The sequence below is a fragment of the Diceros bicornis genome, chromosome 17 (assembly GCF_020826845.1).
Source record: "Diceros bicornis minor isolate mBicDic1 chromosome 17, mDicBic1.mat.cur, whole genome shotgun sequence".
NCBI classification, from domain to species: domain Eukaryota; kingdom Metazoa; phylum Chordata; class Mammalia; order Perissodactyla; family Rhinocerotidae; genus Diceros; species Diceros bicornis.
The window spans coordinates 31,854,616-31,880,400 of NC_080756.1; the positions used below are offsets into that span (position 1 = coordinate 31,854,616).

The 25,785-nt window shown below is 40.8% G+C and overlaps 1 long non-coding RNA gene across 1 annotated transcript; it reads left to right on the top strand.

Moving 5' to 3' along the window:
* Positions 1–7,323: 7,323 nt before the first annotated feature.
* LOC131416208 (uncharacterized) lies at positions 7,324–10,622 on the top strand. Its single transcript, XR_009222558.1, has 2 exons — positions 7,324–7,464; positions 10,254–10,622. It is a non-coding gene; the product is annotated as an uncharacterized LOC131416208 (long non-coding RNA).
* Positions 10,623–25,785: the final 15,163 nt, after the last annotated feature.

Consider the following 25,785-nt stretch of genomic DNA (forward strand, 5'->3'; position numbering starts at 1 on the left):
CTTAACTAAATTTATTTTAACCTTAGCCAACTTGACCATGCATAAAACTCCTTTTCCAGAATTCCTCTTCCACAAACCTATAACTTTCCTTGTACACAGACATGTTTTTCTTAATTTTTTAGTAGCTTCAATCACATATACTAATTAGACATTTTAACCCTTAGGAACCTTAATTTGTAAGTAAAAACTAAGTAAACAATTATAAACTTTTTTTTTACATTAGTATCTTGTGGCTTGGAAAATTTATAAACACTTCGTAATTTCTGGCAACATGTTACTTTATAGTACAATCTCTTAATAAAACACAAGACATCTTTACTAATAGACCCAAAACGTCTTTTAGTTTTCCTGCAATAAAAAAAAGCCAAAGTAGACAAACCTGTATTTAGCAATCAATGTCTAATATCTTATCTTATTTGGAAATGATCTAGATACTCAATGAATTTTTATCATAAAATTTATCAAAACTCTAAAGTTTTAAGTCATGAAAAAGAGTTTGGAAGCTGTAACCACCATAACACATAATTATTGTTTAAAGTTCACCCAACATTCATCTTTTTCACAACTATTTAGTTACTTGTTCCCAATAATTATTTAGATTGCCTACAAGACTTCATAAGACATCAGATAAAAGTAGGCATCATTTAAGTTACTATTTTTGTTAACCAGTTCTGTAATAGAAATAACATCAGTTTTTCTACAAAATTTCAAGTAAATTTCATCACCTCTTATACCTCTAAACATAGTTTTCATTAAGTCTTTTATCAATAGGTCTTGGTCTTATAATTTTGGACAAGGGAAGCATTCCCAGTCAGAGATTTTAAAACATACTCAGGTAAAATTGATGTAACCTCTTTATATAAAATTAGCTCAAACATTCCAACCTTTATAATCTTATCAACCCTTACACTTTTACATGTTTTCAATTCAGTTGTAACCTGAGTCAAGGTCTTAAACCTAGTCAAATTTTTCCTTCCTTTTTCTGGCCTTTTCTTAGGTACCAATTAAACACTTATGTGAGAGCTCTGAAAACATTTTTTTTCCCCCAATTTAGATGTTTTCCAAATTCAAAGGATCCGTTGTCTGGCCATTGACGAGTAGGATCTTCATTTGTATATTTATTCCAATAGTGACTCGATCCAATAAGCCTTTTTAAGGAAAGACCTGGAGGTAACTTTCCACGCTTTTAGAATAAATCTTTAGCATGGATGCAAGAGGCATCCCTGTGAGGGCGCAGATGATGTAGCCCCCATGATCCACAGAATTCACTCTCAAAGATATTCAGAGAAAGTAAAGACCTTCATTGCACAGGGGGTAAGGATGGTGTAGTGAAAACGGTGTCTCCGTTCTCCCACAATAGTGTGGGACGCCCCAGTCACAGACTCGATAATCTGTGACACTGGGCGGGCGATACTGGAATGGGATTTTTCCAGCACTAAGAAGCAAAGAAGGTTAAGACGACAAAAGCCCTTATGGACTGGGCCCTTTATGACAAACTCCCCTGAGAGCTTGGCACAGCCGGATAAAGACAGTTCAGAACCCCAGTCTACTCGACTGGCCACCAAGGTGCACCCCGGTAAATTCACCTTGCGTATGGTGGAGACCAAGGAGAATATTCTCACTGGTCACAAAGCCAAGTTCTCAGGACACAGAACAAGACAGAGACTACTCTGGGAGGAAAAGGGATCAAGATCAAAACCAAGAGTACTCTACCAAATTTACCAGAGTCACTAAAATCACAAGAAACTAGTTTCCCAAATATTTTCTCCTGACAATCTAAATTTAGAAAGAGAAAAAAATTCTCACCACTTGCTTCCACCGGACCCCGCAGATAGAGATTCCGGGAGCCTGACGTGGTAAGAAATCTTACCTTTTGCCGGCTTTTGTCAAGTGTTCCTGTATCTCTTCATCTGCAGTAGCCCAAGGAGAAGGCAGTTCTTCCAGCCAGAAAAGGCAACTTGCCAGCCAGTGGGGATCCTGCCAGCTACGCCAAAACTGTGGGGGGAAGAGGGAGAATCCTCCTCTGCCCTTTCCCTTAAGGTTCTTATGGCTGGCCAAATAATTAACAAGACAGGTTAGCAGGAGAAAATAATACCAAGTTTAATAACATGCATACATGGGAGAAAGCAGGGACACTGCGTTTCTCAACCCAATTGCAGAAATTCCCATCTTAAATACCATGTTCAGGGGCCGGCCCCGTGGCTTAGCGGTTAGGTGCTCATGCTCCGCTGCTGGCGGCCCGGGTTCGGATCCCGGGCGTGCACTGACGCACCGCTTCTCCGGCCATGCTGAGGCCGAGTCCCACATACAGCAACTAGAAGGATGTGCAGCTGTGACATGCAGCTGTCTACTGGGGCTTTGGGGGAAGAAAAGTAAATAAATAAAATTATTAAAAAAAAAAAAAAATACCATGTTCAGCTAATGACAATGGAAGATGTTGGGGGTGGGGGGAGTCAGTTACAGGAGATTACCACTAAAGCACAGTAAACAAGAGTAAGGTTATTATGCAGATTTAAGACCTCACCTTCCACATTGATAAGTTTCTAGAAATGAGGTCATCCCCCCTCTTCCCAATACAGAGAGGGAGATACCTTTACAAACAGAGATTTCCCTTATAAATGTAAATGTTTGTCTGGCAACTCCTCACAGGGCCATCCAGAGAATGTGGCCAGAGACAGAACTTCTGATAAGATGGGCTTGTTGGTGCCTTTTCTATTGTAACATCTATTTTACATTATATTACAGCCATCAGATAGAAGATCTGTTCCAGGAAGGAGTTACTATGTCAAATTCTTTAGGCAGTTAGTGGAGGAGGTCAAATGTCCGTCAGAGAAAACAATCAAGGTAAAGAGATATATTTCATGGTGGCCAAATCTTGATCTCCCACACCATTAATCCCTAACTTGTGACATTTTCTTTTGCAACTGATCTTTCACCAATGTTCTTATTATGCTGATTAATCTAAAGACCAAGATAGACTGACGCCAGTGGTCAGACCACCAGACCATGTCTGCAGACCCTGTTTTTCATCAATGGTCACTCTAGAATTTGACCTGATGCCAACATTTTGTGGTTTCAGCCAGTGTAATCTTTTCCCTACCCTTTCCCCTTGGAACACCCACTCAAGACCTCTTTGGGTTGGTGCTTCCTCAGCCTGCAGACTGTAAGTGGATGAAGTAAACGTCAACTTTCCTTGAACCTCTGACTGTTAGTGTTCTCTTCCATGTTAACATATTTGGTGTCAGAAGTGGGATCTGTGTCCCTTCTGCTCTTCTCCTATGGCTGCCTCAAACCAACACAAGGCAGCTGAATGAGCCTGTTGTGCTCAGTTGTCTTCTGGGTGGCTCTGAGAGATTTCAGGTAAAGACTCCACAGTCCCAAACCTCTTGCCTTGATCGAGGTTCGAGATTGTTTCATCTAGAGAAAGGGACTTTTCACTTTCAGTCATAAGGATGCCTACAAATTTTCAGGGCACTGAAGGGATGCCTTCATAAGTGAGTGCCATGGGGAACCGCTACTCTAAGTATTCTTTGGCAGAAATGCCTCCTTCAGGTACTACAGCTGGATACATGTATAAAAAATATGGACAGGGTAGCTGTAAATGGCTGGATCTATGGACCAAGATAACCTAGGATGATTTAAAATTACAATGGCCTCAAAGGGGTTCTTCTGCAATTCCTAAATTGGTCTACTTGTGCACACAATGGTAACAATGAAAATATCTTCTTTTCTTTACACAAATGTGGCCTTGTGTGGAAAAGCAATGCTATAGTACAGTACTTGCAGTCTTTGGCTTCGGATAGAAATTTAACCAAATGTTGGATTTGCCACTTCCCTCCCTTTGGGTCATTTTCTGGGGGTAATGATCCCTTGGTTATTCCCATTACTAATTTTTACTCTATATCCAAGTATAAAGTTACCCTCAAATCCAAACTATCTAATTTCAATTGTCAAGTTCAGTTAGTTCCCTTCACTTCTGAAACTCCCTGTTTCTTCTTGACTAAACCTAAATTTGATCCTTTTCTCATGTCCTCAGGTAAATGACCCTGGAGTCTACCTCTGTCAAGGCTTCAGTCGTGGTGCCACTTGCTTAGGATATTGTAAAAACCATATCTATTTTTCCCAGTCTGTGTCCTTCCCATATTTAATATCTAAGTGTTTCAACCGAACTGATGAATATCAAGACACTCTAATACGTACAAAGACAAGAAAAAATATATTCTCAAGGATCACCCACACTTTTGTCTATTTGTAATTGTACTGAAGGGACATTTGCTTTGCCTCTTTCTGATCCATGGTTTCAAAATCTAACTGCCTCATTACCTGTAAATGCCTCTATAAAGCTTAAAGAAGGTACTGGAATTTTATGTGCTCCCTCTAGATATATCTTGGTTTGTGGACACGGAGGAGAGGCATGGAGCTTCCACTGCCTAGATTCCTGGCATATGGGAGACACCTGTTTTCTTGGGTATTTAATCACAACATTTGTAGTTTTACAATCTGACCATTGTTTTGCCTCTAGCTCTCAGAAGAAACAGGCTCAGTCTATTGTACATGATTTTCCTGATGACAATCCTGCCAACTATGAAGACAACAGTTGTGGTCACTGTCAACGGTGTAATTTACCAGGAAGAGTTAACCCTAGTGAAGGAGCCAGGTTAGGAAGAATATTGGGATCCTGGCTGGAAACCAGTACAGCCTGGAACGAATATATGATAAGAAACCTCTCCAGGACTGTGAGTAGGATAGCCTGAGCCATCTGAGCCCAACAAAAATCTTTAGATTATTAGGCACGGGTCGTTCGGGATAATAGAATAGCTTTAGATTATTTGCTAGCTGCTCAAGGAGGAGTATATATTGTGGCTAATACCTCCTGTTGCACTTGGATTAACACCTCCGGTCAGATAGAACTAGAAACTTCTAAAATTTTTAAATTAGCCAAATCCTTAAACCCGTTCCCGGATACCTTAATTGGTTTAACTTCCATTTTTCCGACCTGTTCAGTTGGTTACCTGATGGTTTGGGTTCACTACTGCCCTCAGGTGTTCAGCTTGTCATAATAATAATAATTATACGCATGGGATTATAGATTATTATTAAAATAATAACGATGTGTATCTCATCTTGCTTATGCACCCCACCTGCTAGAGTTATGCTAATGCAATGACTTGCTGTGCCTAAGGTTATATATACTGACATATAATGAGATCGCTTTCTCCTTGAGAAACTGCCTAGAGGATTTGTCATAATCTGCTCTGATGCCTCTGATGTTGGCAGAGAGTAAGTCCCACCATGGGACATGATGGAACCAGAGCAGGCTAGTTGCCACTCTGGCCTCAAAATGGGACAATTAATTAAGCCCCATAATTGATCATTTGTGCTGCCTATAAGCAGGCATGAATTGAAAGGGGAGAATATTAAATGTTACAAAAGAAAATGGACTCTCTCTTGTTAACTGAAGCCTAAATTCTTTTCTGTTGACCCCAGGTCAGTTTCTCAGGAGAAATGGAAACTTGAGCAATGTATATGTAACCATTAATCCCTAACTTGTGACATTTTGTTTTGCAACTGACCTTTTACCAATGTTCTTGTTATGCTGACTAAGATAAAGACAAAGATAGACTGATGCCAGGGGTCAGACCACCAGACCACGTCTGCCGACCCTGTTTTTTGTCAATGGTCACTATGGAATTTGGACTGAGGCCAACGTCCTGTGGTTTCAGCCTATGCAATCTTTTCTTTCCCTTTCCCCTTTGGAACACCCACTCAAGACCTTCTTGGGTTGGTGCTTCCCCAACCTGCAGACAGTAACTAGATGAATAAACTTCAACTTTCCTTTAACCTCTCTGACTGTTAGTGTTCTCTTCCAAGTTAATAGTCTACACTGGGTGGTGATATAAAATTGAAATTTTACTATGGGTTTCAATCAAAGTTTAAAAAATATTGACTAAAAAGGCCCCAGAAAACAAACCCATATTGACTTAGGGGTTAATATAGGAAGAGGTCTTGACAATATAGATCCTAAAAAGAACAAGATCCTACAGAGGATATGATCTATATGTATATTTCAGAAGTGAAACAATAACTAGAGGTAAGGTAACAAAAGATTTTCACATACTGAGATATATGGGGTAATTATTCAGGTTCAAAACTGATTGGGCTTGAAGCCTGACTTAACGGCCTGTCATACACTGTACATCTGCTTTAACCATTAAAGTAAGGAATGTACTCTCTTAAGATAAGAATGCATACTTCCCCTCCTACACCCCATTGGTAACACCCACCCAGATTAGTCCCTTTCTGACATCAGGGTCCTGTTGACCTGCTAATTTGCAACTGAGTACTTCTTTGAGATTTTGATGAAAATTTATCCTGAGTGTGTTTAACATATGTTCTTTGTTCTAAAAAGATATAAGACTGTACTGAAAACCGCACTTCTCCAGAACGCTTTCTAAGCCCTTCCCAGGTTATAATCCTCACTCTGGCTCAAGTAAAACTCACTTTATTTCTCTTATCTATAGAATGGTTATTGGTTGTTTCTCATCAACAAAGGTCGTGCAGACAGTGAGAGGAAAAGTCAGGATGAAACATTAAACTGCAAAATCATTAGCAATTATTGGTGTCCTATGCAAGGGTTGCCTAAATAATAGGGAGACTTTATAAATGATCATGTAAACCAGGTCACCACTGAGAGTGAAAGCAGGAGCCAAGACAGCAAATATAACCTAGGATTGTGCCGGGCAATGGAGAACGTACTTTGAAATGCATACTCATCAATAGCAGTTATTTTTAACCATGAAGAATGAACAAGTGTTAAAATTGATCATCTAACTGCAATGTTTCATCATTACCACTGAGTTATTAACAGCTTTCTGGGTATCTGCCCTTCATCACCACAGCCCTCCCTGATTTGCATTGTCTCTACTAAATCTATCTCCCTTGTCACAATCAGGGTGATTCTTCTAGTTAGATTCTAAGCAACAAATCTGATAGTGCCAGTGTGACACTGTGATTTATAATAAGAAATATATATTTTGTCTTTGTCCACTGATCCTAGCAAAACCCTTGCAATTTCTGATGTAAGAGTCATAGGGGCATCTTTTGTTATATTTAGTTGTGTTCGAATTTCCTGAAATAGCTCCAGGGCAATGAAGGTGAAATGGGTATCTTTTGTTATTCATATAAAAGCCCCTTTCAATCACACCTGAGTTTATGTTAATGAGGCAACTTTTGGAAAGTCCCTAAGAGGTTGCCAGGGGAACCAACCACGTGATTAGAGGGTTGGAACTTTCAGCCCCACCCCACCCCCCATCTCTGAGGAAGGGAGAGGGGCTGAAGGTTGAATCAAACACCAATGGCCAATGATTTAATCAGTCGTGCCTACATAATGAAGCCTGAGCTACAGGGTTCAAGAGCTTGCAGGTTGGATGCGTGGAGGTGCTGGGATAGTGGCATCTTAGAGAGGTAATAGAGGCTCTACACACTTTCCCACTTTTCCCACATACTTTACCCTGTGTATCTCTTAATCTGGCTGTTCATCTGTGTCCTTTAATATCCTTTGTAACAAACCAGTAATCTAGTAAGTAAATTGTTTTCCTGAGTTCTGTGAATTGCTCTAGCAAATTAATTGAACCCACAGAGTGGGTGGTGGGAACCTCCAATTTACAGCCGTTGGTCAGAAGCACAGGTGACAAGATGGACTTGCTGTTGGAGTCAGAAGTGAGGGGTAAGAGGACAGTCTTGTGGTTCTGAGCCCTTAACCTGTGGGATCTGAGGCCGTTTCCAGGTAGATAGTGTCAGAATTGAGTTAAACAGTAGGACACCCAGCTGGTGTCCCAGAATTGCTTGATGTGTGGAAAACTCACACATCTGCTGTCAGAAGTGTTATGAAGTGGAGTGTTCTGAGTACTGGAGTGCTCTGAATACTCAGAGATTATTGTGTGTTATATAAAAGAAAATAATAGTTTTCCTTTACAGCCAGACTTCATTTTAAATCTTTCCAACACTAACAGGAAAAAAACATTTGAAGCTCCATAGCACCATACACACGGAAGGCTTTTCATAAGCTCTCCAGCCTCTCAGGTAGCTGATAGTCTTCTGGAGCACTCTTCCCACTTTTTCTTATGCTTCAAGACTCATTCATGCTTATCTCCTCTCTTGGAAGCGTTCCTCAAACCCCCAAGGGCAGAGGTGACTGAAATTCTGACTAGGGGGACTTTAGAGTGGCAATCTGTTTTGGTGGGTTGGAGTGCCTAAGGGATTTATTTTGAAATATCATTTGCAAAAGATGGGCACTGTTTATCCTTAAAAAATAGTATACTTCCCAAAAAGGTAGGAATGGGGGGCCGGCCCCGTGGCTTAACGGTTAAGTGCGCATGCTCCGCTGCTGGCGGCCCAGGTTCGGATCCCGGGCGTGCTGAGGCCACGTCCCACATACAGCAACTAGAAGGATGTGCAACTGTGACATACAACTATCTACTGGGGCTTTGGGGGAAAAATAAATAAATAAAATTATTAAAAAAAAAAAAAAAAAAAACGGGGCCGGCCCGGTGGCGCAAGCGGTTAAGTGCGCGCGCTCCGCTGCGGCGGCCCGGGGTTCGCTGGTTCGGATCCCGGGCGCGCACCGACGCACTGCTTGGTAAGCCATGCTGTGGCGGCGTCCCATATAAAGTGGAGGAAGATAGGCACCGACGTTAGCCCAGGGCCGTCTTCCTCAGCGAAAAAAAGAGGAGGATTGGCGGATGTTAGCTCAGGGCTGATCTCCTCACAAAAAAAAAAAAAAAAAAAAAACGTAGGAATGGTGAGTGTGAGGTTTCTGAAATGGGAGCAATCTTGATATTGGGGAATAAATTTGAATTCTGTACAAAAAGGGAAGACATCCAAGTGTCGCTTTCCATTTGATACTGCTTCTGAATGCAGAAAGAAATGAAATAGACAGGGGCTGGCCCCATGGTTTAGCGGTTAAGTGCGCGCACTCCACTACTGGCAGCCTGGGTTCGGATCCAGGGCAGGCACTGACGCACCACTCATCCGGCCATGCTGAGGCAGCATCCCACATACAGCAACTAGAAGGATGTGCAATTGTGACATACAATTATCTACTGGGGCTTTGGGGAGAAAAAGGGAAAAAAAAAGGAGGAGGATTGGCAATAGATGTTAGCTCAGGGCCGGTCTTCCTCAGCAAAAAGAGGAAGATGAGCATGGATGTTAGCTCAGGGCTGATCTTCCTCACACATACAAAAAAGAAATGAAATCGACATAAAATGAAATCATAGAATGCTGATGTGTTTATCCAGCATGAAGTTTAAACTCATCACCAGACATCCATGGTCCTCCTCCTTCACCCATACTCCAGCTGTACCACTCAGCTGAAAGGCACCACTCAGATATTCCCAATACAGACCCATCTCCCCTCATCCACAACCCCACACAACATATTTGTTCATCCCCCTGACTTCAAAGTCAATTTATTAAAAGCTCACTCCAAAATAGTAATTCAATAATAGTTGCTTAAAAAGAAAATAGAGATGACCCTAGTTACTCTACGTTAAGATCTTTCAAGTAAGACAGCTAAAATACAAAGAAACACACCATGAAACAGAGACCATTGATGGAACCAATGAAATAATTGTTCATATAAGTTACAAGTGGTGACCCAAGCATATAAATACAAAAATGTGAAATGATTAATATTCTAAAACCTCTCTATATTAACGTGAAATATTCTGTTAATCATCTAATTGATTTTTGTCTTGAAGGGTCATAAAATGCAATGGCAATAATATAAAGAATAATAAAAAAGACAATGTGTATCAATAAAGACATCTTCTAAGGAAGTTTCTATTGACATTTAACATTGATTGTCTATATTAAAGGCTATTTTATTTGAGGCGGCTTTTTGGAGAGGCTAGTGGAGATTAGAGCTCTGCCAAATTACTCCTTTACAAAGCTAATTTGCAATCACTTACTTGTCATATGAAGAAAATCTGTCTTCTGCTGATGATACCAGTTCAACATGAGCTTGAAGTAAGGGAAGCTATTTTGTAGAAAGGGAGCCATATTGGAACTATGGATAACCTCTAAGTAATTAACCCAGCTGGACGTACTGTGGCTTGCACATAGGCTAGATGTGCAATAGATAATAAATAACTGAAACATAAAGAAAACTGCATGCATTGTGATTTATGACCCCTGTTTAGCTTTATACCTCCCAGCTGCAATGAGACAATGACTTTGTCTTTTGAGTGCCTTAGGAATGTGATGATCCCAGGGGAGAGATTTTGTACTGGCATCTATCATCGGAGACAGCTGAAAGGTCTGGTGTAGCAACTCCCAGTCTATAGCACCAGATGGAAAACATTCTTGACCCTCTCCTCCAACGACCCCTGGAGAGAGATTCTATACTGGCTTCCATCATCGGCGACAGCTGAAAGGCCTGGTGTGGCGTCCCCCAGTCTACAGCACCAGATGGTCAACATTCCTGACCCCCTCCTCTACAGCCCACTAGCCCTATATAACTGCTTCAAGATTCTGTATTCCCCTTAAGTTTGTTCTTTAGGACACTAGTCCACCGTCTTCCGATTAGCTAGCTCATCGCTTAATAAAAGTCCTTTCTCTACCACTATCTTGCCTCTTGATGGATTGGCTTTTGTCTGTGGCAAGCAGACCATGCCCTTTGTGTAGTAACACTGAGAATGGGAATTCTTTAAGCGCAGGGATGGTGTCTGTCTTACTCTTGTTTCCCCAGCAGATATTCAGTAAATATTGACTTGAACTAATCCTTATTTGGGGAGTAGCATTATAGGAGCACAGCGTCGAGGCAGAGGAAAACGATCAATGTTGTGTTCTGAAGGATGCTAGAGTCAAAGCTTGGAGAATGAGTCAGCCGCTATAGAAACCCTAATGAAAGGAACCAAAATGAGGGAGGTCCAAAGCAGTGACAGCTTTAGCAATCTGCCCTAGAAGACTACAGGATAATTAGGCATCCTAGATTTATATATGGGCTCTATTGTGAGATTACCCAGGCCTATAATGAAATTAACCTCTCATTTTCCTGGATTACCCAGGAATTTTCCTTAAGGTATAATTTAGGGAACGGCGTTTGGCAACTCTCTTGTTTCTTTTTCAATACTAGGCCACACCTCCTGGCCTGTTTCTTTTTTATTGACTAGATCAGAGGTCAGCAAACTATCCACAGTCTATTTTTACCTCTTTAGCTTAGCCTGGCTTTACCTTTTTAAATGGCTGGGAAAAAAATTGAAAGAAGAATAATATTTAATGATCTGTGAAAATTATATGAAATTCAAATTTCAGTGTCCATAAATTGTTTTATTTGAACATAGCCATGCTCATTCCCTTTATTATGTATGTGGCTGCTTTTGTGCTATAGTTGAGTACTTGCAACAGACACTGTATGGCCCACAAAGCGGAAAATATTTATTATGTGGTCCTTTAAGAAAAAGTTTGCTGACCAGAGTAACTCACTCATAGAAAGGTGAGTGTGAAGGTGGTAGGTCAGCCAGGTAAACATTATAAAAGATAAAGTTTACAAGTTTTCTTTAGTGACCTTGCAATAGAAAGGATGCTTTAAACTACAGACTTCAAGTATCCAGTTCTCTTTAACAAATCTTCTCTATTTCAGCCTGATACCATTAAATATTTGACCACCTAGCTCCCTTTATTCTAATTGTGATCTGGCATTGTAGGTAGGTCAGCCTGCGAAGACAACCTTCACATCATAAGGTCTCTGAGTATAGTATTTCCTCTTCCTGTCACAGTGCTTTTACCTTGTAAATTAATGATTGGGCCTCTGATTGTGAGTGGTGTCGGGGGAAGAGGGAGAATCCCCCTCTGCCCTTTTCTTTAAGGTTCTTATGGCTGGCCAAATAATCAACAAGACAGGTTAGCAGGAGAAAATAATACCAAGTTTAATAACATGTATACATGGGAGAAACTCAGAAATGAGCAACTCGTCCCTCTGTCTAAGCTGCTTGCTTAAGTATTGCAGCTAAAGGCGAGGAGCGTGTTGGGGGTGGGTAGTGGCCTGGGATTTCAGAGGGCAGGAGGACAATTCTTTTCGGGGTCATCTACAGATAATGCGGTCAGGGAGAGACAGAGTTTTTGATAAAAGAGGCTTGGTGCCTTTGCTATTGTAATCTCTATCCTACATTATCTTTACAGCCATTATGATAAAAGATCTGTTCCAGGAAGGAGCCACCATATCAAATTCTTTAGGCAGTTAATGGGGGAGGTCAAATGTCCTTCAGAGAAAACAATCAAGGTAAAGAGATATATTCCAGGGTGCCAAATTTTGATCTCCCACAGTGGCTTCCTCTGATTGTGAGTGTATGGCTTGAGTGCTGGGAAAGAATGTGCTCCTCATACAGACCTGAGCATTCTGAGCTCAATGTAATTGTAAATTAATACATTGACTTTCTAGCTTTTTAAGGTACATCTTTAAGAGATAGACTCGCTCTTGGTGAACTCAGGACAGTACCTGGAAAATACCAGGCTCCTGATAAATCATATTGATTATTACTAAAGACTTTCCTCTAGGGGAGACAGTGTATTGATAGGAGTTATTTTTCAATAAATTACATTCTGGCTTATACACTACACTGAGAGGCTATTTAGTTCCCTTAAGCTTGTTTGTTCCTGAATGTTCAAACAAACTTGTGGTCCTGGACCTGCAAAACAAAGGATTAGAACTGGGAAGTAACTTGAGCATTATTTATTCATTCATTATTCATTTATCCAAGGCTCACTGAACATCTACCATGTACAAATCACTGTATTAGTCTCTGGGGTTCAAAATATGCATAAGACATAGTCTCTGCTCTCAAGGAGCTCACAACACTCAAACAAACTAAGTCATAAATACAAAGATATAGAAAGGTATGAACAGGAGTTATGACAAGTACACACCAGGAGCATCTTAACCCAATCAATGGAGACTTCAGAGAAGAAGTGATGCCAGGGCTGAGCCTTCATGAGTGGATAAGGAATCCAAGAAGAGAAAGACACTCCTGGGAGTAGAGGAGGTGAAGGCATGAATAAGGCAGAGACCCAAAGAGCATTATAGTTTGTGGAGGAAACTATATGCAGTTTGGTGAAACTGGGGAGATCAGCATGAGCCAGATTAAGAAAAGCTTTGGATGCATTTTAAAGAGTTTTACTTATAACATTTTTAGGATAGTGCTGAGGAGTCATTGAAACCACCACTAACTAACATTTATTGAGCACAGTGCTAAGTGTTTTATATTCTTTAAGTCATTTAATGTTCTCAGTGACGCAGTGCATAGATATTTTTATTATCCCCATATTATGCAAAAACTAAGGCTTAGATAGGTTAAATAATTGTTCCAAGACCAGGCAGCAATTAAATGGCAGAACAAGGATTTAAACTCAAGTCTTTTTAACTCCAAAGGCTTTGTTCAATAGAAGCCCTGTGGAATAATGGCAAGCCCATACATTTTAAGGGAAAGTCATCCAAACAACGGCCACCCATTCTTTCTGCCTTGATTTTCAAGTTAGACTTTGAAGTCATCCTCTACCCCCCTCGTCTTGACAACAGCACACAAACTCCTTTTCATATGATGTGAATCTACTTGAGGAAACATATATGGGAATAACACAAATGCCAAATATGGGCGAATTATGTTTTACAAAATTTGTTTCCATCCTGCTCTTGTTTGAAGATAACTTAAAAGATGGTAAATGTCCCAGTTAGCTTTTGCCTTTTGCTTACTCCTTCATCAAGCTCTACCTGAAAGGGTTCTACTCTTTTTTTTTTTTTTTTGGTGAGGAAGAGTCGCCCTGAGCTAACATCTGTGCCAATCCTACTCTATTTTGTGTGAGAGTCACTGCCTCAGCGTGGCTGACGGGTGGTATAGGTCTGCACCCGGGATCCAGCCCCCTGGTTCTACTCTTAAATACAGTCCAAGTTTGAAGACTTCAAAATAGATAGGAAATGGAATGATAGTATCTTAAATGGTTATAGGGATCAATTTTCATCTTAAAGGACTGAGTAACTCCAAGTTTACTAGCTCATAAATTCCTTTTTTAGGATTCTGTCTGTGAGAGTATTTAGTTAAAGTACAGTAGACACTTGAAATTTTTAAAGATTTTATTTTAATTATTATTTTTCCCCCCCAAAGCCCCAGTAGATAGTTGTATGTCACGGCTGCACATCCTTCTAGTTGCTGTATGTGGGATGCGGCTTCAGCATGGCTGGAGAAGCGGTGCGTTGGTGTGTGCCCGGGATCCGAACCCGGGCCACCAGCAGCGGAGTGCGCACACTTAACCGCTAAGCCACGGGGCCGGCCCTTGAAATTTTTAGATTTCCGTTCCTGGTTTGAAAAAATTCATCAGAAATGTACTGTTAGCAATTTGTAATTTTTCTGAGCCACAAATTGGAGTTTTGAGGGGTCAGTTAGGTCTCAAAGTTCAAAGTTAAGTCTTCAATCAAAAGCTACACTACAGGGCCAGCCTGGTGGCATAGTGGATAAGTTTGCTCGGTCCACTTCGGCAGCCCAGGGTACACAGGTTTGGATCCTGGTAACGGACCTATGCACTGCTTGTCAAGCTATGCTGTGGCAGGTGTCCCACGTATAAAGTAGAGGAAGATGGGCACGGATGTTAGCCCAGGGCCAATCTTCCTCAGCAAAAAGAGGAGGATTGGCAAAAGATGTTAGCTCAGGGCTAATCTTCCTCACAAACAACAACAACAGAAATCTACTCTTTGGGAAATTAATGGTCACAATTTATTCTAGCATTAAATCAGGATAAACAATGCAGGACTCTTGACTTTCACAAGTCCTAATGGGCACTCACAAGTTTGGTCGTCTGTGATAGACCACCAAATGGCAAGAATATGGGCCCCCAAAACAAAAAGCAAAATATATTTTTTTCTATGATTCTTGCTGCTCTTTAACTTGTATTAAAATCTCTTACAACCTTTCCATAATAGAGTTGCAGGTCCCAGGTTAAAGCCCTTTTCTGGCTAAAATGGACACCAAGGAATATATTTTCCAGGACCAGCTTAAATGTGATTCCTTGCTGAACTTGAACTTGGCTAACCCTTAGGCCATCTACCTTGGATAACTAGAAACAGAACACTTGCCTTGCCTCACACATCACATTTTTCTTCTTCTTTATTTTTTTTTTTTTAGTGAGGAACATTGTCCCTGAGCTAACATCTGTTGCCAATCTTCCTCTTTTTGCTGAGAAAGATTGGCCTTGAGCCAACATCTGTGCCCATCTTCCTCTATTTTGTATGTGAGACACTGCCACAGTATGGCTTGATGAGCGGTGTGTTGGTTCACGCCCAGGATTTGAACCCAGAAACCCGGCCCGCCAAAGCAAAGCGCACAAACTTTACCACTACACCGCCAGGCTGGCCCCACATTTTTCTTCCTTATGACCTTTATAACCCGTGAAATTTCTGCTAACTACCAGAAAGGGGGAGGGAGATGACAATCTCCCTCAATTTCTGACAGACCGTCCAGCTGCCAGCAGATGTATTGTTCTCTTTTATCACCTGTATTCTTGTGGACTTACTTTAAGACCCTGGACAAAGTATTTATCATTGTATGTTGCTATTAAGATCAAGGAGAGGCTTGCTTGAATTGGAATTGATGCCAGTGGGGTCCAGGGCAGGCCATCCCAGAATGTGCCACTTTGGCATGTGGATTATTTTGAGCTGAAGACAATCAAGGCTGAAAAGACTCAGGAAGAGCTTTTCACCTCCCCCTTAACTACCTAAAAGAATTTAGATAGAGAGCCTTGTCCAAGAAGAGAGCTATCAGCAGAGATAACTATAAAGAGCTTGGGCTCAGCAAAGTCTGTTTGATCAAAGTCCTCTTTGTATCCCAATGTCTCAGCATGGCATGACAAATATTTGTTTACCAAACATTTGCTCTTCCCATCTTCCTGTGAATTGTCTTCCTTACCTTTGAAACCCCAGACCACTACTCTCATTCCTTGGCTCAGGATGGCATATAAGCCTCAATTGCCCAATTTACTCTTGGGTCTCATATTTTTATGGGGCTCCCATAAATAAGAAATTAAACTTGTTTTTCTTACATTAATCTGTCTTATGTCAATTCAATTATTAGAACAGCCAAAGAACCTAGAAGAGTAGAGGGAAATTTTTACACTCCTACAATGCTGTTGTAGAAGATATCTTAATGTATTCAGGGACTCATTTGAAAAATATTTGTAAATGTTTCCAATTCTGAGTCAGACTTGAGATTGGGTACCGTTTCCTCCCATGATGCCAGTGGGGATTATAAATTCAATAAAAATATCCCAACATTCTTCAGTCTCTACCATATTTGTATCTTAGATAATAATTATGATAACTGAAACCAACATCTTTCCCTGTCTTTGTGTTAATTCTGGAATGAATCATTCTTTCCTACTTTTGTGCTAAACAATACTAGGATCAAGCCAAAATAACTTAGCTACTCTCTCCAAGAAATACTTACCCATAGAAAATAAAACTCTGAACTAACTGAAATGGCTTATTCATCAAGCTTACTGGTCAACACTTACATCAAGACCCTCATCTGGTTCTCCCAAACAATTTAAAACTATCCTGGGGCACACTTTGCCTAATCCCATTCAACTCCTTGCTTTGTGAGACCCATCATAAAATCACCCTGCCCTGGCCTAAAATCCCATAAATATGGTCTCCTGACTTTTTCCTTTTGAGACACTACTAAGTCTCTGTCAAAGTGGTGTCTTTCCTTATTGCAGTAAACCTAATAAACTTAGCTTTGAGTGATTAAAGGGGCTTTTTGGTGATCTTTTAGGAAGTAGATTACAAATTAAGGAGGCAAGTCCTGATTTTACGGAGGTAATTTGGCTACATCTCCCTCCTTCCCTCCCAAATGAAATACTCTCCTGGTCCTTTCCTCCTGATTTTCATGTTAATCACTCCCTTGCCTTTCTTTATAATTTTTACAACTTACTTTTGCAAGTTGTAAACAAATAGAGAGGGAAAAAACCTTTTAATGAGAATTATGATATAAGGTAATCGGCAGTTTGTTCCCTGGTCCCCAGAATTCCCAGCAAGCTAACCATGCAGACTCACCCAGTCATTTCATTATTCTGGCAATACCAAGACCCCAACTCTTATGTGGTTCAAGTTTTGGGAACAATTTGTCTTGCATTAAGGAAGAATTTACTGTATTTTTTGATCGTGAAACACTGAGTATAACAACAACAAAGCTATCTGGATAAGAAAAATGCAATATTGCCACTGGTTGGTGAAAGCTCCTAAGGCAGAACTGAGTGTCTTCTGAGAGTTTATAAGAACCTCATCCGGGGCAGTTTGAGGACAGGGTCATGAGTCCTGACAAACATGCACAGGGGTATAAAGTAGGCCCAGAAATGGACATCTAGCAGGAATATGGTCAGGATGTGTGGAAGGTTCTGTATTTTCTATTTCCAGCTAACTGTGGCCTATATCCAGATCTCAGGAGTAGATTGAAGCAGAACACTTCTGTGAGGTAAAATGAAGATTTTCAGATGATCCAGGCAGGGAGGGAGAAGAAGAAGGCAACACAAACAAGTCAAGTGCAGACAAGATTAAACATGGCAGTAGGCATCTTGGGGATGACATTGCCAACATGTCTGTCTCTAGAGTTACATCACTCCCAGTCTGGACCAGTTGCCTTTTACACTTGGTGCCTGGTTTTCTCCTGTGATATGCTTTCACCATCATCTCGGGCCTTGCCTTTGCCTTTCTCTCGTTTCTTATATTTCATACCTTCTTCTTAGTTTTCTCATTTCAGTGGCACATACCCTGCAGTAGTTCCTTTAGGAAGGGTAAATGGAAAGTATTTTTTCACTCTTTGCAAGTCTTTACATACACTTATCAGCACTTGTCTGATAATTTGGTTGAACAGAGCGCTCTCTATTGGAATAAATTTTCTTCAGAGTTTTTAAAGCATTGCTGAACTGTCTTCTAGCTTCCCAATGGTGAGGTTCAGGATGCACTACCCCAGAATATGGCCCCTTGGCATATTGTATGTCTTAAGGTCACTCTGACCTTCCCACCCTCATCGTTCTTCCCTGAAAGCAGGAGATAAATCTCCCATGTGAAAGGGTACTCCCATATCAGAAGGAAGAGAGACATTCTTATCACCAGAGACTGGGAATTTAGGGCCCAGAAAACTGTATAAATAAACCTTGTTACTTCTTTACCATTTCCTACCCATAGCTCAAACATCTTTCTCCTGTCAATTTTTTACAAATTTATTGTTTCTTTGTCTAAAACATACAAAGGCTTCCCGTTCCGGTCACTTCTTTGTGTCTTCATTCTATTATGAAGGCTCCCATGGACATGTAAAAATCATATAAAATTTGCTTTACTCCTGCTAATCTGTCTATTTCAGTTTAATTTTCAGACCCAGCCAGAGACTCTAAGAGAGTCAATGAAAACTTTTTCCTCCCCTCCACCATGTTGCTGTTGAAAAGTCCAAAACAATTCCAATTCCCATTCCTCCTTTTTGTCCTCCATTCCCTCCCATCCCTTTTTCCGGAAGCACAAGAATCTCCTCTTTTGTCCAAAATTTTTAAATTTCACAATCATATGCTTTAGTGTAGCACAATTTTAATCTGTCATGAGGGCTCTTTCAATTTGGAAATTTGTGTCCTTCAGTTCTGGGAATCTTCCTTGAATCATTTTGTTGTTGATTTCTTCCCCTTTGTTTTTTCCTTCCTGGAAATGCCATTATTTGGCTGGGGAACATCATAGACTGGTTTGATTTTCTCATCTTTTTTCTCCTATGTCGTATCTCCTTGTCTTTTTGTGTGTACGTTGAGGAAGACAGGCTCTGAGCTAACATCCATTGCCAATTCTCCTCTTTTTGCTGAGGAACATTAGCCCTGAGCTAACATCTGTGCCCATCTTCCTCTATTTTGTGTTGATATCAATAACCATTCTATAGATAAAAGAGATACGGGGAGTTCACTTGAGCCAGAGTGAGCATTATAACCCAGGAAGGCCTTAGAAAGCATTCTGGAGAAGCATGGTTTTCAGTACAGTCTTTTTTTTTTTTTTTAATATATATATATTTTTCTGTGTGAGGAAGATCAGCCCTGAGCTAACATCTGATGCCAATCCTCCTTTTTTTTTTTCCTTTTTTTTGCTGAGGAAGATTGGTCCTGGGCTAACATCCATGACTATCTTCCTCTACTTTATACCGGACAGCGCCACAGCATGGCTTGACAAACGGTGCGCCGGTGTGTGCCCGGGATCCGAACCTGCTAACCCTGGGCCGCAGAAGTGGAGCGAGCAAACTTAACCACTACGCCACTGGGCTGGACCCTCAGTACAGTCTTATATCTTTTCAGAACAAAGAACATACATTAAACACACCCAGGATACATTTTCATCAAAATTTCAAAGAGGTATTTAGTTGCAAAGTTGTAGGTGAACATGACCTTGATGTCAGGAAAAGGACTAATCTGGGCATTACCAATAGGGCGTTACTGGTAGGAGGGGAAGTATCTTAAGAGAGTGCATTCTTTACTTTAATGATTAAGCAGATGTATGGTCCATGATAGGGCATAAGTCAGGCTTTTTAGTTCAAGCCAAATCAGTTTTGAACCCAAGTAGTTACCCCATATACCTCAATATGTGAGAATCTCTTGTCATTTGTATGTGGGACGCCCCCACAGCATGGCTTGATGAGTGGTGCATAGGACCACACCTGGGATCTGAACCTGAGAACCCCAGGCCACCAAAGCAGAGTGTGCAACCTTAACCACTACGCCACGGGGTGGGCCCCTCTCTTGTCTTTTTGCTGTTCTTTCTGCATGATTTCCTCAATTTTATCTTTCAATTCTTCATTAAGTTTTCCCTTCTTATCATATTTTTAAGTTTTAAAAACTCTTTTTTGTTTTATGAATGTTGCTCTTTTTAAAAATAATGTCCTATTCTTGTTTTAAGGATGCAGTATCTTCTCTTACCTCTCTCAGGATGGAGAAATGGAAAACTACAGAAACCACAACTTGAAAGAAAAACTGCACAGAAACCGCAGTTTGCAAAACAGATAAACTATTACAGCAACAGCTCATCTTTGGCCCATGTGTTCAGGAAAGATAAAACCACAGACTTTTTCACAAACAGCCTAGCCTAGCCTATCAAAGTAGTCCAAGACTCGACTCACTTGCCAATTCTGACCAATTCTTTCCTGTCCTAGCCCACCCTTCCTGCCTGCCCCTCCCCCCACCTTTGCTAACTTCCGCCCTGAAACCATCCTTTGACTAACTCCTCCCCAACAAAACTTTATAAAACTCAAGAGCCAAAGCTTCTCAGAGAGTCCATTTGGCCAATTTCATTTGGCCAGTGTCTCCCTTGCCTGGCATATTTCTAATGAACCAAGCTTGGTGTTTATCGTAATCATAACAGATTTCTTTGGTGGTCTCTTCTGAGAAGCTTTGACTGAACACAAATTATGTCAAGTTTTCTTTCATCTACATATTCTGTTTTCTTCAAGGTGCTTTTTCTGCTTGTTTGGTCTTTATCTTGCATGAGAAAGACTTTCTCCAGAGTTCTGGTAACCTTTGGCTTTCTGCTCATGATTAAGAGTGAAGGGCTAAAGAGCTGATTGGAAGTTCTGAGTACATGGAGAGCTCTTGTATATTTTGAGTTTACTGTAGGGTGTCAGGGGAAGAGGGAGAATCCCCTCTGCCCTTTCCCTTAAGGTTCTTATGGCTGGCCAAATAATCAACAAGACGGGTTAGCAGGAGAAAATAATACCAAGTTTAACAACATGTATACATGGGAGAAACTCAGAAATGAGCAGCTCATCCCTCTGTCTAAGCTGCTTGCTTAAGTATTGCAGCTAAAGGCGAGGAAGGTGTCGGGGGTGGGGGGGTGGGGGGGGTGGGTAGTGCTCTGGGATTTCAGAGGAAGAAGACAATTCACATGAGATAGAAATGCAAATGTTTGTCTGACAATTCTTTTCAAGGCCATCTACAGAGAATGTGGCTCTATTTTACATTATCCTTACAGCCATCGTGATAATAACTCCTTCCTGAAACAGATCTTTCGATTTAAATTCTTCAGGCAGTTTGGGAGGGGAAACTCAAATATTCTTCCTGAGTTCTCTGAGTCTTTATTGTCTTCAGCTCGAAATAATCCGCATACCAGAGTGGTGCCTCCTGGGGTAACCTGCCCTGAGCACCATCAAGGGCCATTTATTTGTTGGGTAATTCCAACTGGTCAGTTTCCCTACTTTTCTCTTGGGCTGCACAGATCCTCCCAGAGAAAGGTGTGCCATCTCCTGCCTAGAGGGTAAAGATCTGGCTACCATGCTTTGGGGACTGAGTGGTTGATGAGGACTATGGACTATGGAACAAGGAGTGGAGCCTTAGCGTGCAGGACGCATGTGATTACGTAAACCTCCATTTTCTATGGTACCAATGTTCTCAACTGTGCCTGCTGTTCCCCAGTCCAGAGACTCATTTTTATCCTCTCCAGAGACTCTAACTTCTACTGGAGGCAGGGAGATTCAGTCAGCCAGGACCATGGAGTTAGGGAGAGGATAGGGGGAGAGGATTTGAGTCTGTGGGTGATTCTGCAATATACTCATGTCTGTTTTCAATTTTCTCCACTGTTGCCGCAGAATTCAGCTTTCTGGGTTCTTCTCAGTTAGTTTGCAATCAGTTTGCTTTCCAGCTTCCAAAGATTTATTGTTGTTGTTGTCCTCCTCATCTTTGTGCTTTCACGTTTGTCTGTTTGTTTTAATACTACTATTGCAGTAGTATTAAACTCAGAAAGTCTCTAATGCTTTTTTCATTAGCCATGTGGACTCCCATTGGCATTCCACCAGAAACACATCTGCAGAGTCAAGAGTTTTGTAAGGGCTCGTTCAGTAATAGCCAAACTGCTTTTGGAACCTTTAGGCAAGTCTTATGATTAAGCGATAAAATGGTTGGACTACTGAGCACTGAAGTGTGTTTCATATACGAAATTAAATCAATGAATGGTTTAGGAAATAGATGCAACAGCTTCCTCTTTCAAAATTCTCCTCCCCTGCATTTTTTTTTTTTTTTTTTTTTTTTTTGTGAGGAGATCAGCCCTGTGCTAACATCCGCCAATCCTCCTCTTTTTTTTGCTGAGGAAGACGGCCCTGGGCTAACATCCGTGCCCATCTTCCTCCACTTTATATGGGACGCCGCCACAGCATGGCTTACCAAGCAGTGCGTCGGTGCGCGCCCAGGATCCGAACCAGCGAACCCCGGGCCGCCGCAGCGGAGCGCGCGCACTTAACCGCTTGCGCCACCGGGCCGGCCCCCTCCCCTGCATTTTTTGAATCACAAGTAGAAAGTGTTGTAGTTTTAAGAATGCACCAGGTATGAGGTGGCGGGGAAAGAAAAGAGAGGAGAGGAAGAGAGGAAAAGAAGGAGGGAGAAAAATGAGCAGAATGAGATTGTGCCTGTAGAGGGTGTAGGGGAAGGACTTTCTCTCTACCCTTCTAGGTTCGACAGCTGGGTCTATGAAATAAGCTGATAACAGGCAGAGTATCATGAAAAAAGTCATACGAATTTATTAATTTTTAATATTACGTGCACGGGGACATCACAGGAAAAAAAAGTGAGATTTGAGAGTTTATATACAATCTACTACTAATAGGAGAAAGGGAGGGAGGATTAGGCCTCTTAGGGGAGAGTAAATGATTTTTAGGAAAGATGAATGGGTCCTTAGAACAATAGATGGGAGATATGGTAGTTTGTGACAAAGTTTGTCAGGGTGTGGAGTCGACTTCTAGCCTCCTCTCCCGTGATGAGTCAATCTTCCCTGGTTGATGAAACTAGGGGGAGGGGATCTGTGACAATTGAGTTCTTTTTGAAGGATCTGTGTTCAGGCAGATAAGCGGAGTTCAAAGAAAGCCTCTTCCTGCATTTGCTGTCTTTCAAGTACCTTCAGCTCAAAGTAACACATGCCAAAGAGGCATATATTAGGGTAGCATATTCTGTCACCCTTTAAGGGCAAGCCGGCCTGTCCATAGGTTCTTCACCCTGTCTTGGCAGGCTCATTCATTCCAAAGTCTGGTCCTTAGTTTAGAAATTAAACTGGTAAATATACCCAAAGTTGATAGAACCACAAACTCAAGAGATTCATTTATCTATTCTTTCATTAAAGAATTAGTGTTCATTGTATGTTAATCTTGGTGCTGTGTGCTGAGGATGCAAAATAAAAAAAAAACAGACATTGGGGCCGGCCCTGTGGCTTGGTGGTTAAGTGCGCGCGCTGCAATGCTGGTGGCCCGGGTTCAGATCCCGGGTGCGCATCGAGGCACCACTTCTCCGTCCATCCTGAGGCCGAGTCCCACATACAGCAACTAGAAGGATGTGCAGCTATGACATACAACTATCTACTGGGGCTTTGGGGGGAAAAAATAAAATAAATAAAATCTTTAAAAAAAAAAAACAAAAAAACAGACATAGTCCTAGCGCTTATGGTGCATATGACCTATATGTAGAGATTTCTGCTTTTATATTTGTTACTTTACAGTGATAAACATTACTATCAATGAACATGCCAGATGTTACTCCGAAAGCACATTATCTGGTTCTCAATCAAGTCAAACAGGTATAGAATCCTCTCCCCTGCATCCTCTCCAGATTTAATGAGAATTTCTTGTTCTTCAGCTTCTGTTTTATAGATGCCCTAAAGATTAGCTCAAGACTGTTAAAACATTCCTTCTGTAGCGTGAATGAAATACTATTCATTAGATCTCTGCTTTCTAGTTACAATAACATTCCAATCATGCCTTTCTGAGATTACCTCTTGCTAATTTTGATTGGAGTTGGGGTATTCCCAATCTTTTTTTTTTTCAATATTTAAGACATGCAAAAATATATAAAGAATAGCTCAGCAAGCACAGGAATAACCCCTATTCATCTAAAGAAATAAATGATTGTCAATGCATTTAAATCCCTTGTTTATATGCCTCCCCACCTTCCCCTCTAGAATGGAGCACTATCCTGAAGTTGGTTTTCTATCATTCCATCACATATTTGTATAATTTCACAATATACATATGTATTCTTAAGCAAAATATAAAATTGTTTTGTGTGGTTTTTACTTTATATAGTAGTATCATACTATACTCATTCCATCACAGCTCTTTATTTTGGATAAACCTCAGGATGAAAATGCAGATATAGGGTAAGCACATCTTCAAATTTACTATATATTATCAATATGTCCTTCAATATTGCTTTAGCAATTTGCAATCCCCATCGCCCCTCCATCCCATAGTATATAGCAGTTCCTGTTGCTTCAAAATTTCCCCCAAATTTGGTATTGTCCAATTTTAAAATTTTTGCTACAATGGTGGGTTTAAAACTGAATCTGATTGCTGCTTTGATTTATATCTCTCTGATAATCAGTGAGAATCTTTTCATATGTTTATTGAGTATTTGTGTTCACTTTTGTGAGTTGTATATCTACAAGAATGTAAGTTCCAAGAGTATAGGAACTTTGTACCCCCAACACCATGAGTAATGCCTAATACATTGTGGATATTCAATATATATTTTGTTGAATATTTGTCAACAAATATATATCAATTGATTAAATATTGCAGGAGAGGAAAAAGTTTTCCTTGAGCCTCTTAGAGTCTCTGGCTAGGTCTGAAAATTAAACTGACAAAAACAGATTAACAGGAGAAAAGCATACAAATTTATTTAATATAAGTTTTATGTGACACGGGAGCCTTCATAAGGAAATGAAGACCCAAAGAAACAGTTAGACTTCAGTATTTTATGCTAGGTTTGATTGAAGAGCGGATAGTCATGGAGGAATATGATAGGTTAAGGATTATGAGATAATTATAGTAAACTGAGGGACACTTAGCAAGGCCTGTTTTTCAGGATTCTTCTTGGCATCTCTTTGTCTTTGGAGATAAGGATGCTCATTTCCTCCAGTATAGGGCGGGCACCTCCCACATGAGGGTTTTATGACCTGTTTCAGGGAAGAAGGGCAAGAGAGGGAGGTCAGAGTGACATTCCTGCTTCTGCTGTTTTCTCAAACTCCTCCAGCTTAAAATATTCAATATGCCAAGGTGCCATATTCTGGAGCAGTGTGTCCTGAAGCCCACCAATTTCAGTGTCAGTTGATAGCTTATACTCATGCTTAAAAATTGTCTTTTTCTTAATAATTTGTTAGATTTTTAAATATGTTTTGAATACTAATCTTTTATGGGTTATATGCTTAGCAAATATCTTCTCTCGATTCATGGCTTGTCCTTTCCATTTTTAAAAAAGTGACTTGCACAGAAGATTTTCTTATTAATATAGTTTTCCATTTAATATGTAAAAGTTAACGATGGTTGTTCCAACTTGCCAGGTGGCTCTAGTCCTTGTAGTCATTCAGGAGCCCCGGTTTTTTCCAATTTGAGGCTAAGCCATTTCCCAGGACTTTGTTGCATTTGCATGGTTGAAACAAGGTTGCAGCTACAGCCGCCTTCCAGCCAGCAGGAAAAGGTAAGAAGAGAGTGGAGTGGGCACACAGGCTCTCTTAAGGGAAGGACATTGCACTTATACCATCTGCTCACATTCAGCTGGGGAGAACTTATTCATATAAGAATATCTAACTACAACAGAGGGAGAAACACAGTCCCTGGCTGGGCAGCTATGTGCCCACTGGAGCCTTCTTCCCTTTGGAGAAAGGGAAGAAAAACTTTAAATGTACAGTTGACAGCTTCACCACAGGAAGCTTTCCCTCTTTTTCTACTACTTCGAGTGGTTCCTTTGGTTGCA